This window comes from Haemaphysalis longicornis, unplaced genomic scaffold (assembly GCF_048455015.1).
Source record: "Haemaphysalis longicornis isolate Haplotype H1 unplaced genomic scaffold, Haemaphysalis longicornis Haplotype H1 scaffold_13, whole genome shotgun sequence".
Classification (NCBI taxonomy): domain Eukaryota; kingdom Metazoa; phylum Arthropoda; class Arachnida; order Ixodida; family Ixodidae; genus Haemaphysalis; species Haemaphysalis longicornis.
Genome location: NW_027526233.1, coordinates 74,225,784 through 74,241,215, shown reverse-complemented (window position 1 = coordinate 74,241,215; position 15,432 = coordinate 74,225,784). Strand labels below are relative to the sequence as shown.

Here is a 15,432-nt window from a genome sequence, read left to right as displayed (position 1 = left end):
GCAACATAGCTGGCGGGTGATTGCGGAAAGAATAACAGATGCAGGAAAACCGCTCAAAGCATAATACTTCGGGCTACTAAAAATAGAGAAAATTAACTCTCACAATGCCAAACCTTGCCCCGATGAAACTTCTTGGTAAGCACATTCGGAGCGATTGCACTGCCTGCTTGTTTTACTTTGAAAAACACAACCAGCATTTCTTTTATTCCGAAGGTATAAACACATCTCTCAGGGAAACAAGGGACAAAAACTCACCACGACTACAGGCACCGAATCTGAGAGCCAACTTTAAATTTGGTCAGTACGAATTGGCGGGTGCATTTTCCAAAGAGTCAGATTTCTAGTTCCTCGGCAAGCTTGCTGATGATACCAATGATCGTGCGTTTTCGAAGATCAAGAGTAACTGCCTAATTGCGTTATAACGAGGCTTATAACGCAATAACGAGGCTTATATAACGTTATAACGAGGCTTATAACTACTGGGAAACAGGGTTGAGCGTGAACTTTCTACGGTACTGGTGGTACCCCGTAAGGACAACTGTGCTTGATGCTCTCCCTTGATTACCTGGCGTTGCTTCCCATGATAGACAATGAGTGACAAGCGTAGGTTTTTACAACACCTGTATTTCCCTGTGATAGCGATGCAATTCGACATAATAAAGCCTGGAACAAATTTTTGAGTGACCTACAACTATTTGCAGAGACGTGTAGTCAAAATTCTACACAGGTGATCCAGAGTGAAATCTAGACAAGCGGTTCCGCTTAAGTGGAACTACCGCTCAAGCGGAGCGGACACTGCGCACTAGGCTGGTTTGGTCTACGGCTATGTAAAGAAAACTCTCGTTGATCGGAACTGCACTTTTACAACGCAACCGTGAACACTGTAATCCACGACTACCTGGACATGCGCTTACCCATAGCGGTATGCATTCCTCCCCGGTTTCCGTCACTGGTGATATGGAGGTGTGTACAGTTAGACTGAAGGCTTAGAGCACTTCGTGTTTTATGCGACATTTCGTCTTCCAGTTAGCATTTGCTAGAAGCACAAAAAAACACGCCAAGAAGCCCCTACATTAAATAGAAGATACACATAATCAACGACTTTGAGGTGGTCGTTTCCCGTAAACGCCCCCTGCGCCGAAGAACGCCGTCTCCTTAATCGTGCGAACTATTCTTCTGTGGCCTGTCTAGTATAGGCGGGGTCACAAGAAGCAGCATCAACAGCAAACAAAGCAGAAAAAAACTATTCGAACGTTGTTTTCTAGAGGATAACTCGGACTTTGAATTTTATTTTACAGGAGTAGTTAGTAAGTTGCCTTCAGAATTTTGTTTTATTTCAAAACTTGGAAAAAGAAGCCATGCTGTACTACATTTTGTGAAATGCAATTCGTGCAGTTAGGTCACTGTTATTCTTCTTACCTAGATTTAACATGACGCAAAGCTCACTCTATTGTCTAGGTAAACTGAGCTTCTAAAAAACGCAAAGTACTTTCTCCGTCCGTTGCGGTTCCGTTTAATGAACATTTACTCTATGTCGTAATTTTATGCAGATAATTTTTACGAATACTTGTAGCCACCTGAGTACTAACATTGCGTTTCTTCGCCAGTTCGTTGAGTGACGATTAGGTTTATGTGCACCATGTTTCAATCTTTACAAGCCAGGATCTTAATTAACGTGGCAGAACGACTCCTATCTAAATAAAGTTTTCGTGGGGTGGGGCTGAATGATCATTTTAAACTGTAGGCTGGACGTAAATCGGCTTCGAACCCTAACTAATTGACTATAATTTTGCAGAGTATGCTATAAGCCGCAAGTTTGAAAGCTATATGATTTTCGTCCTGCGTGTGCATTCATCCCTTGCGTGTCGGGCGATCTAAAGCCGCGGCATTGAATAAAGCGTGTGCTGCGCCAGCGGCGGGGTAGCCGAGCCGTAACGGCAGCTCTGGCTATAGAGTTTCATACTAAATATATACTCGAGATAAATCTGGCGCCAGTGTCAAGGCGAGCCCCGCTTCGGCGAGCGTGCCATCACTTATCATGTAGGAACGACCCACGTGTCCGTTGCACGGCTCGCCAAGAAACCCAAAAGTTTTGTGGCTGAAAAAAGGCAGCACTATTATAGTAAACAATTATTTAACCTTGTTTATGTGTTAGAAAAAGGGAGCCCCGAAAGATTTATTTGTCAAGTCTTATATACATGCTTCATACGAGACGAGCGAGGAAGAAAAAAGAGGTGACATTTTTTGTTGACTTCGGCTTCAAGACGGTAAAATACCCATGTGGCTAGCCATTGCAAGTGGGAGAGATACGTTGCTAGCTGCTATGGTAGAGCCTACGACAGCATGCAATGGCCACGCAGATGTCCCTCTTATTTTAGCATACAACAGGATTGTTCTCGGAGAGACTAGATAAAATAGATTTTTGCGGCAAAATTGTAAACATTTACTTTTAAGCCAAGCACTATTCCTTGTATAATTGATTGCTTGTTCACTCATTGCACTGCATTGAAGAACTCGCGAGGTTTGTGATTCTATACTCTGTGGAAATTTTTCGTTTTTCTAGCATTGTTTACTTCGCGCAAAGTACACGCTGAATGCGCCTGCGAGGCGAGTGGCTGCAACTGCATTTATTGCACTTCTTCTTTTTTCTTTTTTGTACACGCGAGTGCAAGTGGTCATTATAGTGTTTGTTGTGCATTTGTGCCCGCACGCTATTGCCATCCGTAGCCGAGGTACTAATCAGACATCAAGCCTTTAAACTCTGCTCCGCTCTCCGCGAAGAAAGAAATAGTAAAAAGAAAAAAACAAAAACAAGAGTTGTGGCGCGATCATAGTCATCCAGTGTGGGTGCGCCGCCAATAAACAAAAGACGTGTACATTGTAAGAAGCCGGTGTCATGCCGTGTCGTGCAACACTTTCACAATGGCTGCTACCCTAGGGGTTATGTGCCATTTTTCCACTTAAAACGTCCTTAGGCAGCCCGCCCAGCACTATGAGGCTGACAACAGCCTGTCGTCCTTCCAGCGTCTAGTGATGAATAGATAGTAGGAGAATAAAATTGTTAGGCGCGTTTGTGGGTGCTTACTTCAAATATGAGCGTTCCAGCATGTGCACAAGCATGCCGACTTCCGATCACCAATTTGGTTACTGTCCATGCGGCTCAGGGCGTGTTTTTCCTGGAGCAAGGAGTGATCGCTCCAGCAGCGAATCCATGCCCCGAAGCAGGTGTTTTGAACCGATGAAGTGCTCTCAGATCGTACGGCACTGCCTGTGCCTGAAGTTTGTTGTCATGCGATAGGTTGTGTGCTGCTATAATCTCCTGTCATCTTCACTACTCCGTCATCATGAACAAATGACCTCCTTTAAGATGCATGTGGGTGAAATGGTGGCGGGTTTATGCTTGTAGACCTATGCAACGATAGACTGGATTCTTAGCAGAGATGTTCGTCTGATATTTCCCCTGTTTCTTTATTCTTATTCTCTGCAAGCCTGCTAAAAGTGGGCTGGTGTGATGAGGCAGAGGACAGCACTGATTTGTATAAATATCTGCAAGCCTGGATGACGAGGGAGATTGGTACGCAAATGAATAAGCGGTGTTGTACAATCGCCTCCGTGGGTATGGACCAGCAAGAGGTCGCCAGAAGGGAACCGGAGAGTAGCCCAAGGCATTGAATTAACATTAGAAGAAAAGTGATTGGGAATAGCTGACGAAGCAGGGTGTTTTCGAAGGAGCCTGGTTCTGAGGGCTGCCCCCAAGGGGCGATAGCGGTGGTTGGACTGCCGATGATGTCTTTGAGGACACCCGGTAACCAACTAGGTTGAACCGCCAGCCATATTTATTTGCGACGGCCACGCATTGAATCGCCGGAATCGACTGGGCGAGGCGGTGTTCCAGTGCCAGGCTGCAGTGCCAGCGTGCCTACTAGCTCTCAGGGGTCGTACATTGCATCCCAGGCCTAGAATAGGCAACGCGGTCATACCGTGCTGAACTACCAACAGCCGCCAGAAAGAGGATGTTTGAACTGCTCCGCATAAGTGCCCACAGCACTTAATACGTTTCTTTCCATAACGGTTTCTTTAAAATAAACTTAAACGTGTTAGTTTTTCCGCTTTCGCCAAAGTGCGTGCACTTCGGATGAATTTCTTTAGTTCATTCGTCTTTCCCGTGTAACGACTTTCTCATCATCTCATCCCGTCTCTATAAGCGTTCGTCTAGGTCGTATACTCCCATCTGAAGCGCCTGTCCTGTTTCTGCAACGCCCGTCCTCACACTAAACTTTTTTACACCCTTTTAGCCAAAAAGGGTGTAGCTTAAGTGGAAAAAGGGTGTTGGGAGGCCTTTCCACCCTTTTTCTTGAGTCTCAACACCCTTTTCCGAGCTCTACACCTTTTGGTTTGAAAAAAAAATGGTGTTGATCAACTTCGACGCCCTTGATTTTTCTTAGGGTGTTGAAAGGGTGTGGAAAAGGTGTTCAGCTGTTCATTGAATAAGGCCGTGTTTGGATGCATAATAATGCTGTGAAGAATAAGACATCCCCTCAAATACTCCTCTACTCGCAAGAAATTTCCAAACGCAAAAAAAAATTGCTCATATGCAATGATCGCTCGCTTCCTTATTCGGGGCACCACATGCCCCAAGTTTATAGCTTTGGCACGTGAAACACCAATTTGAACCTTCAAAATTAAAAGGACTGTAGTCGTGTGGCGAAAAGAATATTTACAGACTGCAACACGCTCGGCTTTCTGTAGGTTTTTGAAACGGTGTGAAATAGGTGTGCAGTTGCAAAAAAAGGACAGCGGAGCGGGGGGTCGACCCAGTTTCTTCCGCTGTTGCTAAGTTTGTTATGTTTGCTAAGCTTTACAATGTTCTTGCTAAGCTACGATGACCGCTGATGGGCCAAGGTTAACCGGATCCAAGGGAGAAACAAGCTTGGTCGGAGCCCAGCTATGCTGTTTCTCCATCCTTGCAGTACTATTGCAAGCTGCACCAATTTTTTTGCCTTTTAGAATAAAATAAGACTAGTAGTACCTTTGAAATGGTACAGTAAGAGGTGCGGATACGCATACGCCCCTTGTGCTCACACTCTAACAAGCTCGAAAGGCGACTGCACTGCTATAATACCTATCTGCGGCGGTGCACCCTTTACAGGTACCTCAGTTTTTTCCTAGTTGGCGGTCTTTTCTTACACCCTTTTTTCTTTACGCCCTTTTTCTTACTTTCGAACACCCTAATTTGTAGCTTTACATCCTTCTGGGAAAAAGGGTGTTGAAATAATAAACATCCTTTTTGAAGGGTGTTGAGGTGGCGGGGAAGATTTGTATGGTATTTAATAAAATTCTATAAGTTATGGATAACAAAAACTACCGCGTAATTAGAAAGTTTTTGCAAATCCGCGTGTTGATTTGTATGTTCCCATAGTAAAATCCAGACTTCCAAAATTAGCGCTAAAATATTAGTTTTTTCGCAAAAAGCCCACCGACTCCATTGGGGGGCTTTCCTCTGCTGGATATAAAAGCAAGAACAGCACATGTATTGCTAAGTACGTACGCACTCCCTGTACCGCTTGCATCCCGTGTTCCAACTGTAACTTGTGCGGATTGGCTGTTTGTGTTGAATACTGCGCGGTCCGCCGTTTGACGTTGCCACTGCGCATGTCATCACCTCAAAAAAAGGGGTGTGAGACTCAACACCCATTTTTAGGGTGTTGAGCATCATTAAGACCCTTTTTTAGGGTGTTGAGCTCAACACCCTTTTTTCATCCATACACCCTTTTTTTGCCAGAACACCTTTTAAGGGTGTTAGCCATGGGACAAGATTTTTACACCCTTATCAGCCTAAAAGGGTGTAAAAAAGTTTAGTGTGAACTAGCTACCAATACCATCACACTAGAGAAAGTTCTGCTCACTCCTATTTATTCATTTTTGATTGTCGGCAAGCCCTGTCACCCGTTAGCTGGGAAATAACTTTTTCGCCTTATTGGGTTATTGATTTTTATGAAGGAAACATTGAGTTTTGGGATTCTAGCGAGCGAAAGAGACGCGCAGTCTCATGACGCACACAGGCAGAGAAGTATCAGGAATATTCTTGCAGGTCATGCAATGCTGTGGAAGCCGTGGTTGAAAGGAATGTGACCGCATAGGGATGAGCGGGTACTTTAAAGCGCCACAGAAGAAACGGAAAGACTCTGTTCTACATACGGACATTGCTACGTGATCGTTCCACATCGCGCCCTCATGCGGACCCTGTAATTTCTAGGAGGCACTGTATGCTCAGGAATGGGTGTGTAATTTTCATGGATTTAGATGGGTTGGATTAGAGTTGCTACTAAATTGGAGCCCCATACAACCCTGTATTCACCAACAGTTCAAAGAACGTGTGCTCTTTTGATTGGTAAGTGCTGCAGACGTTACATGCATGCTTCACTATCATTGGGGTAAAGTTTCCAGTTCTAAGAGACGTGTATGCATTATAGCAGTGAAAGGTGTGCAAATAAGCTTGAACGCATAGAGCATTCCCTGTTCAGCAACTTATCTCAACCATTCCTATATTAATCACAGTTTCAATGGCCCGACGAGCTTGATTTCAAGCCTGTGAACTACACAAGGTATAACGCTTCACAACAGTGCCACCATTGCAGACCTAATACATGATAACGTTTTTTTGTTCGAAGGAAACGTGCAGCTCATTTGACCCAAAACACAACTACAAAGGCAGGATGGTACTCCAATGAATTGACGTAGGCATTTTAAAAAGTTGTAATAAAAAACAAACTTACTGCCTGTAGTTTCACCCCTCGTTTAAGTGAGGTGATATAACTGCGCAGAGGATAAACGGATCTGTTAGAGGGCAGAATTAGGGTAGCTGGTGGGTTCCACACTACGCACGAAGGCGACTCTGAAATGGAACCGCGAAAGGGACGCTATCATGAATAGTGGCACGGCGCAGCTGCTACTTCAAAGGCCACGCGGCCCAATGTTGTTCGCGGTAGTAAACATTCATCGACGGATTTCATGCTTCTTGGTGCTTGGCAGCAAAACCCACCTCACCTAATGTAAGTCAAGCCATCGTTTGTCACTAATCCCGGTGTTATGAGTCTACAAATCGCGCGTTGTCATCCAGTTATAAGTATTCTAGAGCACGTTTGACCGCCAACTGCTAGCTCAAGAAGTGTACACACACACAGTCACATTTTCTATGTCGTCGTAGCAAGGCTACGAGATTCCGAGCTCTGTACAGCGAGCAAAGCCCTCGTTATGTAATAAAGAAGTTTTTACCTTCCTGTATCTACAGTGCTGCGAGAGGTGTAAGCCCGTATCATGTGGTTGTAAAATGACAGCGGCCTGCCTCGCCAGCATAAGTAAACACGCCTACATACCGCGGGGATTTCATTGTTGGCCGCACACAGTGCGCGCATCTCTTCTCACTCCGTAATTTGGCTGGCTGTTGGCATTCCCTCCGCTTTATTCTGCCGGAATTCTAGATTCTGTGAGCGCTCTGGCGCGCCAGCCCTCTCCGCAGGCGCCTCAATTGCGTCATTAGCCTGCTATTGCGGGCGTGCAACGCGGAAGTGCTCATTGCGGTCGCGGCACAAGCTGAGCCCCGTTGGTGCCGTTGCGCGCCCGAACCCACAGAGAAACTGGAGAATGCCCACAGTGTTATGCAAGGGTTTGCACCCTTAGATATGTGGAGGTTTAGTAGCAAAGAGGAACCCAGGAACTAGAAAAACAGTGGATGAGAAGTGAAATCCAAAATGCTTTTAACTACAAGTCGCCAAGTTTTATTTATTTATTATTTGTTTATTTATTAATACTGCGATCTTCTTTCAAGATCTTAGCAGGGTGAAAGAAAAATATTTTACATGAGTAACTTACAGGGCAAAATGCACACAGAAACAAATACAAAATACATAGAAGTTTTTTCATGACATGTTGAAGACAACTTTTCCACTGTGTTTTGCTAAAACCCATTTACTGCGAATAAATGTGATTGCGCTCCGTATATTTCGCACATATTTTGAATTTCTTTACACCGCAATGGTTAGTCCGCAAGAAAGGTGGCCAATCCGGCAGTATGTATGGGGCGGGAGGTATTCGCGCTTCTCGACGTGATCAGCGTGATCGTAAATGACCCTCCCTCCTCTTTGTAAACAGAGGTCCGGGATCGGTGAACACCTTATTTAAAATTGTAAAGCTTGGAGGATCGGCCCGTCATTGTTGAAGTTCACAATATTGGTAGCCTCGCGCACCATGCCAGAAGCATAGAGCGCGATGTTTTGATTCTATTCTTGGCTGGTGATTCGCACTGGGGTGTGCCGTGTGTTGATACGTCGGTGAGTGCCTACGCTGTTTGGTTCTGGAAAATTTATACCTATTAAATGAAGTGCCCATACACTGACTTGCTGGCTCATCAACGTCCAGCCAAAACTGCTATCCCTGGAGACTTAAAACTCCGAAAGCAGATTTCTATTATGGCGTAGGGGCTGGATAAGGCGGGATCCACTGAAATTACAACTTTAACAGACGAAAATTGGTACATATATTTCGCAACTTTTAATGCAAACATTTACTGTGTTCTCGCTGATGGCGTCTGTAACGCGAATACGCCCGGCAGGAAAGCTAACTTTCCCAGACGATGATCATTACTGTGGGTGAATTGTCGCAAAATAAAAGCGCTCCCCTCCGAAACCTGCCGACCACTCCGTTACGTACCCTCCGCTAACGGGGGTTTGCAGCAGAGCGAGGAGGTGGTGCAGGCGTGCGACAGAGCGACGTTAAAAGGCGTAACGTTGTGTTGCTAGTTGAACATCGACAGCTGATACGCACAGGCCGACGTAGGATCAGAATGTCGTTGCTGTGAGTTAGGCCTGTCTTTGAGCCTAGCGTCCCCGGCACCCACTCCAAAATAGCGTGCAGCCTTCCGTCTAACGACGACGGTGGTTGAACGCAAAGCTTTCTCGGAATGAATTCTGAGGTTGGCCAATACCACACTGCGAGCATGTGCTACTCTTGAGGTACCCACCACTTTTATAGAACACCCACAGACACTCTCTGGTGTGCACTCCGTAGGCCTGAAGTTTGAGTTTGGCATTGACGGATCTGCTGCTTGGCCGTCGCTTCGACCATGTCAAAATGCAGCAGTCGGGTAAGCACCGGCTTCATAATACCAGTGACCCGGGTTTGATTCCGGCCACAAGAAGCGTTTTTTTTGCGTTTCACTTCACCCCATCATTCATTATCATCATCAGAGAAGGCTGCCTTTCCGGCAGGGCGTATCGCTTTACAACGCCCTTGTAAATGCACTAATAATTCGCTTTAGTAAGTGCTCACTGAACGCCAAAGAGCAGGTACCGATTCGCACAGCACACCCCATACCCAAACGTTAGGCCGACGGAGTGAACACCCGAGAGTTGTTGCGGCTATTCTAGAACCGTGCTGCGCACCTTCAGAGCAAAACATACTCATAGTGTGGGATTGGCCAAACAAAGCTTCGATGAAACGAGAAAGCGTCTTGTTTAAGTTGTAGATACATTTACAAGCCAGCAGTTTGTGCTACTGAATGCTCCGCACATATCGACACGTCGCTGGGATCATCCTCGCGCGCCCCCCTATGCCCCAGACCTTTCCTGGTGGACAGGCGCAACTCCAGTTTCATGGGACCTTGAGCCGGACTGTTGGGGCAGCGACCACTATCCCTTACGTCTTGGTTTAGCTCCAGGGTCCCAACGATGCCTACGGCGTCGCTGTCGTGTGACTGACTGGGACTTGTTTAGGAGGGTGTTAGACAGCTCCCTACCTGGAACCCTATGCGATGCAGTGTCTATTTTATGCGCCGCCCTTAAGGACGCAACGCGGACAGCTTGGGTGGACGAGTCTAGGCCAGTTCCTGACCTGCATCTCCTTCGATTATGGGCAGCTCGTCGTCGTGCTGAACGGGCTGTGAACCGGTATCCAGGATCTACAGAATTGCGAGCTTCTTTAAATCGTGCCGGAGCCGCTGCCCGCCGCCACGAGAAGCGCCTTTCTAGACAAAGGTGGTTAGATTGGTGTGAGTCCATTGGACCGTCCTCAACGACATCTTCCATCTGGCGGACATTCCGCAGCATGGAAGCTGGTGCACGACCTCCGGACCCTGCCACTAGTGCGTGCCTTGCCTCTGGGAAAACGCCAAAACAATTTGCCCCAGAGTTAGCCAAAGCATTCTTCCCGGCGTTCGACCAGGCTCCATCACAATTCATCGGCCAACTTTACCTCCCTCCTGAAGCAGGTGCGTGCCCAACTCAGGTGGACATTGATGGCATACAAGGGCCCTTTACAATGGCGGAATTTGTGGCCGCCATCGACCAGGCAAAGTTGCGCACAGCTCCGGGACCAGATGGTATCACCTATGAAGTGTTCAAGAACGCTGATGGCCCAGCTCTTCAGTGGATGCTTGACTCACTCAACGCCATCTGGGCCTCAGGGGAGCTCCCAGCTTCCTGGAAACATGCGGAAGTGGTGCCGATACCAAAACCAGGCAAGCCAGTGGACCGCATGAGTAACCTCAGGCCGATTGCATTGACATGCACTATCTGCAAGCTGCTGGAGCGTATGCTCGCTACTCGCCTGTCCTGGTGGCTTGAGCGCTACCTGTGGTATCATCCAGCTCAGATAGGCTTCCGCCAACACCTCGGTACAGAAGATGGCCTGGAACATCTTTCGAACATTGTACTTTTGGGTGGCAGAGCTCGCAGCATACGAACGCTCCTAACCATGGACGTCCTAAAGGCTTATGACCATGTCAGTCACTCAGCGATCCTTACCATCTTACGTCAGCTGCAAGTTCCAGTCATGGTCTGCAACTTGGTGCGGTCTTTCCTCGACAGTCGTACCTTTTCTATACGAATCGGCAAGGAAAGTGTAGGGCATTTCATCTCAGACGGGGAGTACCCCAGGGCTCTGTGTTGGCACCAGTGTTGTTTAATGTGGCACTCCTTCCCCTCGCGTGGCAGTTAGCTACCATTCCGGACATTTTCTTTCTAATCTACGCCGACGACATTACAGTCTGGTCAGTACATGCAGATTTGAACAGACAGCAAGCAGGCCTCCAGGCGGCCCTAGACAAAACGGCGCATTGGTGTGCCAAGATTGGATTGACACTTTCCTCTGCAAAGACGACCTTCATGTCGATCACAAATAGGTGGAGCCGACGTCGTCTTTCCCAGACGCCCCTCTCCTTGGCCTTAAACGGCCGTGCCCTCAATCCCGCATCGTCAATGCGAGTGCTTGGAGTAGAAATAGACGCCTCTGGGTCCGCTGCTCCATGGATCCGCTGCGTGCGCGGCAAAGCCTCCAAGACGCTTCATCTCTTCCGACGGATCTCACAAAAGACCGGCGGTGCCTGTAGTCGCATGGCACGTATCTTAGTTAGATCTGTCTTGCAACCCCGGCTGATTTACCAAGCTCAGTTTCAGCATCTCACACGAAGGGACTGGGACCTACTGGAAAGTGTAAACCGAGAGGCTATGCGAGTTATCACAGGCCTGCCTCGTATGACCCCAATTCCGACGCTACAAGCGGAGGCCCAGCTGAACACCCTCGATGAGCTTGTTGAACAGCGGAGGAGGGCACGTCACCTGAAAATTCAAACAATTCCCGTTGCTGCGGCATTGGCCCACTACTTCGATTCCAAGTCTCCTGTTATATTACGAAAATCGCCTGACCTTCCCCCTTGGAGCCGAAGCCAATCCACAGACAACCGGCCACTGACGCGGATACGCCGTTTTCATAATCAGTCACTGCAACCCAACCCTTTTCCCTCAGAGTCGGATGGCACAGCCGAGGCAATGCAAGTGTACGTCGACGCAGGCATGGCCCCAAATCTCCTACACACCAGCCTTGTGTGCCCCACTCATCCAGAATTGCAGCAGACCTGCTCATACCTCACCGAGGCACGTCTTCCCTCAATCATGGCAGAACTTCTGGCCATCCGGGATGGGTTATCCTCATTAGAGCCTCGATTACGCATAAACCCGCCGTCGTGCCTTCACCTGTACACAGACTCCACAAAGGCAGTCCGGGAACTCCGAAGCGTCGCCAAGTCGCTCGACTTGACCTGCGATGTGCATCGAATTGTGAACTCTTTTCGTGTCCCGTGCGAGTTCTGTGGAATAGACGCTCAACACCTGCCCACACTGACGCTGACGCGGCCTGCCATCCCCAGAGGGTAGCTGGGCCGCTACCCCTGCTCCAGTTGTCGCAGAGTGACACCCTCATCATTCACAAGGAGTCTCTCAGGCGCTCCACGCGTGCCCTTCTTCCCCCGCGTGGGTCGGACCTTCCTGGCGGTTTAACCCGCCGCGAGGAGGTGGCGCTTCGGAGAATCCGCGTGGGCGCAGCTTTGACCCCGGCGATAAAGGCCTCATGGAGGACTCAAGTTCCCCCAGAAACATGCCCCTTCTGTAAAACCCCTGCTACTGAAGCGACCCTGGACCACCTCCTTGGTTCATGCTCGGGCCTCCAGGCAGCACGAGTTCGTCACATGAGGGTCCTTGGGTACCACCCAGGACGACCACCTGACCTTCGCCGCTGGACACACGGTCCCCAATACCGGCCCCTCCTCGACTTCATTGTGGAGACGGGACTGCTGGACTACATCTAGTTTATGCCAAAGGGCGTACTTGCGTAAATAAAAAAAAAAAAACATCGTCGTCGGTACATGGAGAGGCTGCATGATTTTTTTTTTCGGGGTGTTATACGCCCATCAAAAGAGAGCGGTCACGCGTCAGGCAAAATTTCTTTGTTCATTTTCGGATTTACTAAATGGACTCCCTTCTTTTTGTTCTTGCGTCACAGTAATATCGATGCCGTGCGTAAATAGAAACGACAAAATGGGCGAAAAAAAAGGGGGTGGAGGATGCGGCACTCAGAAATGTTCGGGGGCTGTTCTGACATCGAAGCGTACTGGCTACGCCCCTGGAACTTATATATATTCAGTTCGTTTTTGCTTGCGAATTCTCATCATACAGTTGTCCAAATACCTATTTCATGTGTTTTGTCCTAACGCGCATATAAAAAGGCAAGCGGGATTTTTTAACTGACACCCCTCTGGACTGGAATTCAGTTGAATGTTTCTGCAACAAGGAAGATTATGCAACGGGACTTCATGCAACCACGCGCCTCAAGTACGATCCCATGTTCTTTATCATAAAACTGTGACTGATGTGTGTTCTTCATACCTACTTAGATACGCTCCCCATGGGCAAGTAGCCGTTTGAGCGCACCATCTTCGCACAAATCGTTTCGGCAAGAGTTCCAATAATACGCGACCTACAGCCTTTTTTCATTGCCACAGTCCTCCGATAGGAGCCCATGTAGTGACCGCATGCGGTTTATAATGGAATAGAGACATCGTTTTCCACGACACCTAATGGGATAACACTTCCGACTTTGGAAGTATTATCCCAGTAGGTGTCGTTAGGAACGCCTGCTTACGCTGAATACATGGGTTCCAACTAGCGGCGTGTGGTTATCGGCCACTGCTCAAACTCGCGTTGTACAAATTGTACGAAGACGGTGTGTTCAACGACACCTTACGCTTTGGGTAATCACTTGCTGAACACAACATCACGTGTACAATTCCATGGTGAACTATGACAAGAAAGAAATAAGTCACTGCCAGTTATACCCATCAGTGTCATTAGTAAAGTGGCTCCCCTGGTCATCGTCGGAACTATTACTCTAAATATCTCTAGAAACCCATTAATCTTGGGCGATTCAATTTCCGCCGATTTCCTGCATGGGCGTGCGTCATGCATGATGAGGGCCTGGTGGTGTTTTATTATGTGCTTTTCTATAACCCTCAAAAAATTAATGCTAACAATGGCCTCTGCCCTCACCAGAAGCTGTCTATATCCGCCCCTCTCGTCGAATACAATTCTTCGTACAGTGAAAAGAATGTTCCTCTTTCGCCTCCTTCACTTTATAGGCGGTCATAAAACTTGTATACAGACTTCACAGTCATCACTAGGGTCCGTGATAGACCGATAGTACCGGGACGCGAGTGTTGATTTTCAATTTTGTGTTGTGTCCGCGAACGCTTGCACAAAAAACTCCCACCTCCCCTCGCGGGAACCCCTGTGTAGATGCGACGCATAGGCGTAGCGGCGAAGGGACCGCGTTTTATAGCGTGCATAACGTTGAGGGGACTGCGAAAGCCGGTCCCAGTCGATGAAGACGTTGGCGTACTTGTAAAGCGGCGTGGACTCTAGGTGTTTGAGCCAAGCGTGGATGTTGCTTTGCCGGAGAACGGCACACCGGTTATATGCGCAGCGCGCCCGAAGGAGAGGAAACCGCGGAAAAGAGAGTACTGCACATGTGCCGGCCCCAGCGCGTCTGCCGCGGCTATGACGCAACGTGCCGCGGCTATGACGCAACACAATCCAACACAATCCACTTTAATCCAATCCAAATCCAATCCAATCCAAGCCAAGCCAAGCCAACCCAATCCAATCCAATCCAATCCAATGCCCCTCGCGAGAGAGTGTTCGCTATCTGAGAGGAGAGGGGGTGAGCGGCGGAGAGCACAGCTGGCGCGGCGAGGAAAATGGGGAGGGGTGGACAATGCCGACGACGACGACAACGACGACGACGCCGGAGGGACAAGGCGAGTGAATCAGATGCTCTACATCTAAAAAAGTGGCCGCGCATCTGCTCCTTTCGTTTTAAATGTCGTCAAAGTCTTTGTAGTCATTTGCCAAGGAAAGGCCCCCCTTTACTTTCCCGCTCACCTCTCATGCTCTTGCTGTACTGTCGTGCTCATCCCAAGGTAAACGCACTAAAGGTTTGCTCAAGGCGATTTGACTTTACCGCGTTCCACTGCCACAGGCGGGGTTCCTTAATGCCAGCGCTGCAGTATGGCGGAGACGCGCGTAAATCGAGGCGGCCCACTTCAATGTTTATAGAGCGGCGTGGCCGTACTCCACGTGCATTCGTAGCAAGACCTGGAACCTAGCTAGTGGAACGTTTCGTTGCTGTTGCCGCGTGATTTTTCATATGCTGCCAGGAGTTGGCGCGGCAACAGCAGGCGGTGTTTTCTGCAGTAGATGTAGAATATCATTTGCTATCTAAAAACCAAGCATCCATGTATTTTGTAATAAAGGAACACTGTAAATATCCCTTGCGTACTAATTCCTGTCTTATATTTGCTTAATGCCTTGTTCTTGTTCAACAAAGTTCAGAAGTATGAACATATAAACCGGGCTTAGTCGTTTACATTTGGCAGTAAGTATATCAGACTATTTACAGTACTTACAGTATTTACGGCAGTAAGTATATCAGACAATACTTATTTTACTTTGGTGGGGTGACTTAATCAACTCACAGACAGACAGACAGACCAAAATGTCTGGGTTTACGTAGCCCAAGAAAGAGTATCGTCTTTAAAACAGAGAGACG

The 15,432-nt window shown here is 48.0% G+C and overlaps 1 protein-coding gene across 7 annotated transcripts in view; it reads right to left on the bottom strand.

Annotated features, from left to right (window-relative positions):
• Positions 1-15,432, bottom strand: part of LOC144164348 (Kv channel-interacting protein 4-like) — a 560,797-nt gene that overhangs the window by 86,949 nt on the left and 458,416 nt on the right. The window lies entirely within an intron of this gene.